We start from the raw sequence: 8,404 nt of genomic DNA on the forward strand, positions 1-8,404 counted from the left end.
AACTTAGAACGACTTAAACCTAACTAAATTAAGGACATCACACACACCCATGCTCGAGGCAGGATTTGAACCTGCGACCGTAGCGGTCGCGTGGCTCCCGACTGAAGCGCCTACAACCGCTCGGCCACATCGGCCGGTCTATCATGTATTCTAGAAGAGTTGCAAGGTCGTCAGTGGCGCCTGTTCTTTCGAGAGCAGTTACTATCTTCATATCTATGGTTAAACGTTACCCAGCCATTGACCTTCGTCTGTGCGAATGCGCACAGGTTGCCGGAACTCTTACGGGAATCGTCACCTTAGTGTGAGCCAGTAATGAGTGGATGGACAAATACCTATTAAGTACATTACGTATGCGGATTGTGGACGGTTGGGGATGTGAGTCTCACGGGAAGCGTGCGAGGGATAAATTCCTGCAGTCATGCTGTTCATGTGTGCCCTCGATGGCTCAGATGGATTGAGCGTCTGCCTTGTAAGCAGGAGATTCTGGGTTCGAGTCCCAGTAGGGGCACACTTTTCAGCTGTCCCCATCGAAGTATATCAACAACACCTGTCGGCAGCTGAGGGTTTCAATTAATTATCAGTTGTGAAGGTGATTCGATGAACCCTTTGCCAGGCACTTAAATGTGTTTTGCAGGGTATCCATATAGATGTAGATGATAACTCGTCCCGTGTCGCACGTGCTCAAAATGATTCATACTGCAGAATGCATGCAAACATACTCACCGAAAATACGGACGAATATCAAGTGCAGGCTGCCGAGTGCTGCATATCCAGCTTTGACAGATCGGCTTTTCCTGCCAATAAGAACAGGATGTTGCTGTCTAGGAACAATCAGAGGTAGAGGAAGGGTTGATAAATACTCCTTGACTTGCAGACTAAACGTAAATAACGAAAATACATTTTTGGTAAAAATTGGTCAAAACATAATCGGTTGCCCTCCGTATTGGATTAGCTGTTTTGAATATTGAAAATCTGACTTCAGATTCGTTTTCAGCGACATTAAAAATATATATGTAACACTCAGTTCATGCAAATCGAAGTAATAATATAACTAAATGTTTTCCCTAAACTTTGAACACATTTTTTTCGGGTAACTATTTTCTCAGAACGGCATGCAGCATAAATTAAAAGTGGTTCGTTCTCTTAACATCTACCTCTGACCCCTAAAAGTAAACACTTTTCTTAGGAACTTATAGCTATAATATGACATTTGTTAATATTAACTAATTTTTGTGTAGGCATAAGGAGTGAAACAAACCCTCAAAAATCGAACTCAAAGTTCGAATTAGCACTGTATCGTTAAATTTAAGGTTGTTTCATTGCGGTTAGGTATACGCTCCCATAAATTTTATGTTTTATCGACTGATGTTATCCATTTTCAATTTCAGAGGAATAATGTAGTATCAACTGATGTTACCCATTTTTGAATTCAGGTAACATATGAGGTGCCACACTGCACGCGCTCTGCGTACTCCTGTCTCGCAGGCCCTTGATCAAATCATAATTACGGGCGCCATTTTTTATTGAAAATCTAAAATTAAGCTCATAGTATTATCACTCGTAATTCCCAAACAGATCTTTCGAATGTATTTTCATTGTCTCAAAAAGAATTTCAAATGTACCCTTTTTTGCTCATTTGTATGAGAACCTGGCCGTAACGCCGGAATATAGTCACTAGATTTTTTTTCAGAGACGCTGTACGTTCGCGAGAAGACTTTCGTTCTGCGCGTGTCGAAGGACATTCCTCAGATATTACTGTGTGTGTGCTACTCAGTCGTGCCATTTAAGTGTACATCTTTGCATAGTTTTCCTTTCACGATGTAAACAGTGTTCCGCTCAGTTGCTAACTGGCCAGTGAGTGGTTCCGAAGGTATCGGATGTGCGGTGCGTTCGGTCTGCTAGGACAACAGCAGACTAGCGTGGTGCGATGGCAGAAGCAGACACTGAGGGAGCTAGCTGCTGGGACGCCAGCGAACAATTTATGCCAAGTAAGACGAAGAGGACTATTCTAAAATTACGAGCCGTCTCAAAAGTGTTTACCATTGCTAAATCTTGCTGTTGAGTCTGACAAAACTGGCAGTTTTGCCTAGAGATACATTAGAGAGAGCTACAGGAAATCCCCCCACCCCCCTCAATGAATTTTTGGTTGTGATGACAGGCCGATTGGTAGTGTAGCCCGAGATCTAAGTTAGGTTGGAAGGTGGTAATTTGATTGAGAGTTGTTTACGCCAACGATTATGAATGCCGACTAAACGTTGTGCGAGCAGATTGCCCTGTAGCGTAGCCTAGCGTTTCCGTCCGCGCCACATTTAACACACTTTCTCTAACTGTGTACAAAAGTCTCACAACAGCCACGATAACTACGTTTCTGGTGGGGGGAGGGTAGAGTCCACTATGTAACTTTCACTGCAAATTTTAGTAACCGCATAAACTAACCGAAATAGAAGCGTAATTTTAACTATATTTCCTTTTGTGGGAAAATAATGGTTCTCCTCTTTCGGCAGCAACTGTAATATGTAGGCGACTTATTAGTTTTTTTTAACTCTGAATCATGATCTCAATAGACGCAGTGCTTTTTTTACGTTACTTGATTTGTGGTCTATAGTAAACAATGCAACGAATTGGTAAATTCTTTGAAGTTTGACGTGTGTTACATAGACGACGTCTGCAATGTTCGTAAGGCCAAGTTTGCATATATTCGGTGTCTGTTTTTTTGGCCATGTACTGTATAATTAAAGGGAGGAGGATTATGTTCAAGGAGCAGTGCATTAGCAGTCTATGGAGAAATTGAGAATTTGGATCTAAAGAACGGCATGCTCGGGCAGTTCGTGCTATTCTGTTGACCACTGTGTAATTCGGACACAGTGATCATTGCTTCTCCCTCGTAACCAGGGGACTCGGGTGCTAATCCTGGTCTGGCACAAATTTTCAACAGTGCCCATTGAATAAAGTCTGTGCCCATTGTCAGCTAATGTCATTGTTTCGGTGTTAAATTGTATTTTGTTCACGATACGTAGTTTGGCTTTTTCATGGATAACAGCTTTGAAAAGCGTACAGGTTATATTGATATTTGCTCGTCGTTAGTCCAAGGCAACTATAGCGATTTATAAACACAGTTGTAGTTCGTATTAAGCCTACATACGTAATTGTGTCCTGTGTTTCTTTACCAAGAACTACTTCGTAAGTAATTCCCCTGTAGTGGTATTTTGTTTTAGTATTTTGTTTAAATATTTATAGACTGCAGGCTTGGATGAAATATGAAACACATGTCCGAAGTTCCTGTTGATACTGCAGATACTGTTTCATCCGTACTAGGGGCCAAAACATTTCATCTAATACAGAAGGACACAATTTGTCTCGAGATTTAGCAATTTTTCGTAATAGAGGCCTTGCTTCGATATATTTTTCTCTAATTCTTGTTTGGATTTAATCTTAAAACACACTAACTCTTCCACCACTTATTCGATATGTGGTTTTATCCATTTCGTAGCCTAGAGTTCCTAAACGGTCGATAATATTAATGATTTCCTTTCTCAATTATATTTTCTGTAAATCTCCTGTTTATGGTTATTGCTAACATGTTTCACGTTCTCACTTTTATTATTTTTATTTTTCTAGTTTTGTGCCTTGTAGCCAAATTTTCTTTGAATCTGATTTTTAATTCTGAAATAGTAACAGTTGAAGGTCAAGAGAAGATTGCGGTCTATTTGAGGAGAGTGGCTTGGAGATTTTTTATAACAGACGTATACAGGTCATGGGGATCCTTACCTATATACATTTACTTCGAGTGTGATGTAGCCCATTCTCTTGTCATGATCTCGGCTGTATCGTAGCACATTGTCTCGGTTAGGTTGGAGATTTCTGTTGAGAGTTGCCGAAGTCAACGAAAGTGATTACAAAGTAAAGACTGTGCTAACAGAACGATCTGTAGCGTAGTCCAACGCGTTCTTTCTATCCTTTTAAAGCCTCTTTTAATTAAAAATAACTAAAGCTGCAAGATACAATCACAAAAACTGTATTACGTAATAGAGTAATCCCAGACTATTGTTGTGTAAGTTGTGTGCGTACACTATTTTTTTTGTCAGTGAATATACATTTTTTTACTCATTTGCTGGGTTTCAATTTTCCCCGTTTTCTGGCAAAAAACCTTTTCCTGTGAAGGGCCCATTAGCTTGTCGGTTATATTTGTGACTTTCTCGACGGTCAGTAATTTCCTGATAGTCCATCCACCGGCGTCATTGTTAACATCGGATATAGATTTTAGTATTAGGAAGGCTAATATGAAGCTAATGCATAAGTAGGTCTAATAATTAATAAAAATAGGAATGCGGGTAAGCTACTACAAACAGCATAGTGAACGCATTGTTGTGGCCAAGATAGCCACGAATCCCACGCCTACCAAAGTCGTAAAAGTAGTCCGCAGATGATGAAGAAATTGATGAAATGTGTGATGAGATAAAAGAAATCATTCGGATAGTGATGGGAGATGAAAATGTAATATTAATGGGTGACTGGAATTCGACAGTAGGAAATGGAAGAAAAGGAAACGTAGTAGGTGAATATGGAATGGGGGTAAAAAATGAAAGAGGAAGCCGCCTGGTAGGTTTTTGCCCAGAGCATAACTTAATCATAGCTAACACTTGGTTCAAAAATCATGAAAGAAGATTGTATACGTGGAAGAGACCTGGAGATACTGCAATATTTCATATATATTATATAATGGTAAGACAGAGATTTAGGAACCAGATTTTAAATTGTAAGACATTTCCAGGGGCAAATGTGGACTCTGATCACAATATATTGATTATGAACTGTAGATTAAACTGAAGAAACTGGAAAAAGGTGGGAATTTAAGGAGATGGGACCTGAAAGAACTGACAGAATCAGAAGTTTTAGAGTGTTTCAGGAAGATCATTAGGGAACGATCTACGGGAATGGGGGAAAGTAATACAGTGTGATGAGGGATCTGAGTGGTGTACTGTCAAGGGGGAGGGGGTTCCTCAGGGATCAGTGTTGGGGCCGCTCCAGTTCCTTATTTATATAAATGATATGCCCTCAAGTATTACGGGTAACTCTAAAATATTTCTGTTTGCTGATGACACTAGCTTGGTAGTAAAGGATGTTGGGTGCAACATTGACTCCGTTTCAAGTAGTGCAGTACATGACCTCAGTCCATGGCTTGTAGAAAATAAACTAACGTTAAATCACAGTAAGCTTCAGTTTTTACATTTTCTAACACACAATTCAACAAAACCTGACGTTTTAATTTCACAGCATGGGCATATGATTGGTGAAACTGAACGGTTCACATTCCTAGGTGTTCAAATAAATAGTAAGATGTCGTGGAAAGCCCACGTTCAGGATCTTGTTCAAAGACTTAATACTGCCATTTTCACTATTGGAACGGTGCCGAAAGTGAGTGATACGTCGACGTAAATTAGTCTACTTTGCTTATTTCCATTCACTTATGTCGTATGGTATTATGTTTTTGGGTAACTCTTCCCATTCTAGAAGGATATTTTTGGCTCAGAAACTGGAGGTTCGGGCAAAAAGTTGTGTGAGTTCACGAACCTCTTGTCGACTTCTGTTCAGGGAGTCTGGGTATTTTGACATTGGCCTCTCAATATGTATATTCCTTATTGTCGTTTCTTGTTACCAATATTAGTTTATTTCCAACAATAAGCAGCTTTCACTCGGTTAATACTCGGGAGAAATCAAACCTCCATTTGGATCGGACTTCCTTAACTCATGTGCAAATATGTGTGCAGTATACTGCTGCATCAATTTTCAATAAGCTGCCACTCGAATTCAAAAATCTTAGCAGTAATCCACGCGCTTTCAAATCGAAACTGGAGTGTTTCCTCATGGGTCACTCCTTTTATTCTGTCGAGGAGTTAATTGAAAAATTAAGCTGATTCTCATTGTACTGCTGATAGCGTTTGCTTAAACTTATGGACTGATTTTCTCTCAGGTTCATGAACATGTATTTCTATCTGTTATTACTTTTATGTTGTAAGTTCATGTGTCGCCCTAACCGCCGTCTGCTTCACGTCTGCTGTGCAGCGAGCTACCTTAAGTATTAACTGTATTTTTCTTACTTGTCACTTCTTCTTCCGTGTGTTTTTGCTTTTAGGAAGCTTTAATTGTCGAGTGCTAGTAATAGTGTTACATAGATTTCGTGTTTGTTTTGAATACAGTCCAGAGACAGGTAGTGCTATTTTCATTGTTTTCCACAAGAAGTGGTTAGCAATCACAGTTTAGTCAGTAATCAATCGCCTTTAGTGAATTAGCAGTCTACTTAAAAGTTGATTAAGTCTCTTCGGTAAATTGATTCCTTAGGATGGATAGGATGTGTGACTGCTGTGTACGGACGCTGGCCACTCTTCGCGAACAGCTGAGCGTGTTGATGGCCGCGGTCAGCCGTCTTCAGGCTGCTGCCTCGGAGTGTAGCGGCAGTGGGGAGTCTGGTGCGTCGCATGGTGCACCCCAGGTATTAGATGCTTCACCCACTGTCCCTGCTGTCGAGAGGTCTTCGCGGGTACCGGGCGCGGTTGGGCCACCCTCTCCCCAAGGGGAGTGGCGGGTTCAGTGGCGTTCGCGGCGCACGAGTCGGAGGGTCAATGTGGAGGCTGGCCGTGTGGCATCGCCCGCTCTGCCTGTGAATGGACATGTGGCTGCTCCTTCAGCAAGGTCCGAGCAGGCACACGGAGGGAGGGGTTTATTAGTTATTGGGAGCTCCTACGTTAGGCTAGTGAAGGAGCCCCTTAGGGAAATGTTATAGTTCTGGGAGGAGATTTTAATTTTGCTGGATATAGACTGGGAGACTCAAACGTTCATAACGGGTGGCAGGGACAAAGAATCCATTGAAATATTTTTAAGTGCTTTATCTGAAAACTACCTTGAGCAGTTAAACAGAGAACCGACTCGTGGCGATAATATATTAGACCTTCTGGTGACAAACAGACCCGAACTATTTGAATCAGTTAATGCAGAACAGGGAATCAGCGATCATAAAGCGGTTACTGCATCGACGATTTCAGCCGTAAATAGAAATATTAAAAAGGTAATAAGATTTTTCTGTTTAGCAAAAGTGACAAAAAGCAGATTACAGAGTACCTGACGGCTCAACACAAAAGTTTTGTCTCAAGTACAGATAGTGTTGAGGGTCAGTGGACAAAGTTCAAAACCATCGAACAATATGCGTTAGATGAGTATGTGCCAAGGAAGATCGTAAGAAATGGAAAAGAGCCACCGTGGTACAACAACCGAGTTAGAAAACTGCTGCGGAAGCAAAGGGAACTTCACAGCAAACATAAACATAGCCAAAGCCTTGCAGACAAACAAAAATTACGCGAAGCGAAATGTAGTGTAAGGAGGGCTATGCGAGAGGCTTTCAATGAATTCGAAAGTAAAGTTCTATGTACTGACTTGGCAGAAAATCCTAAGAAATTTTGGTCCTATGTCAAAGCGGTAGGTGGATCAAAACAAAATGTCCAGACACTCTGTGACCAAAATGGTACTGAAACAGAGGATGACAGACTAAAGGCCGAAATACTAAATGTCTTCTTCCAAAGCTGTTTCACAGAGGAAGACTGCACTGTGCTTCCTTCTCTTGAAGTCGCACAGTTGACAAAATGGTAGATATCGAAATAGACGACAGAGGGATAGAGAAACAATTAAAATCGCTCAAAAGAGGAAAGGCCTCTGGTCCTGATGGGATACCAGTTTTATTTTACACAGAATACGCGAAGGAACTTGCCCCCTTCTTGCAGCGGTGTACCGTAAGTCTCTAGAAGAGCGAAGCGTTCCAAAGGATTGGAAAAGGGCACAGGTCATCCCCGTTTTCAAGAAGGGACGTCGAACGGATGTGCAGAACTATAGACCTATATCTCTAACGTCGATCAGTTGTAGAATTTTGGAACACGTATTATGTTCGAGTATAATGCCTTTTCTGGGGACTAGAAATCTACTCTGTAGGAATCAGCATGGGTTTCGAAAAAGACGGCCGTGTGAAACCCAGCTCGCGCTATTCGTCCACGAGACTCAGAGGGCCTTAGACACGGGTTCACAAGTAGATGCCGTGTTTCTTGACTTCCGCAAGGCGTTTGACACAGTTCCCCACAGTCGTTTAATGAACAAAGTAAGAGCATACGGACTATCAGATCAGTTGTGTGCTTGGAGTTCCTAGATAACAGAACGCAGCATGTCATTCTCAATGGAGAGAAGTCTTCCGAAGTAAGAGTGATTTCAGGTGTGCCGCAGGGGAGTGTCATAGGACCGTTGCTATTCACAATATTCATAAATGACCTGGTGGATGACATCGGAAAGTCTCTGAGGCTTTTTGCAGATGATGCTGTGGTGTATCGAGAGGTTGCAACAATGAAAAATTGTACTGATATGCAGG

The 8,404-nt window shown here is 41.4% G+C and overlaps 1 non-coding gene across 1 annotated transcript; it reads left to right on the forward strand.

The window, feature by feature from the left end:
- The first annotated feature begins 433 nt into the window (after nt 1-433).
- Trnat-ugu (transfer RNA threonine (anticodon UGU)) lies at nt 434-508 on the forward strand. The gene has a single exon. It is a non-coding gene; the product is annotated as a tRNA-Thr (tRNA).
- The last annotated feature ends 7,896 nt before the right edge of the window (nt 509-8,404 follow it).

The sequence above is a fragment of the Schistocerca gregaria genome, unplaced genomic scaffold (assembly GCF_023897955.1).
Source record: "Schistocerca gregaria isolate iqSchGreg1 unplaced genomic scaffold, iqSchGreg1.2 ptg000317l, whole genome shotgun sequence".
Classification (NCBI taxonomy): Eukaryota; Metazoa; Arthropoda; class Insecta; order Orthoptera; family Acrididae; genus Schistocerca; species Schistocerca gregaria.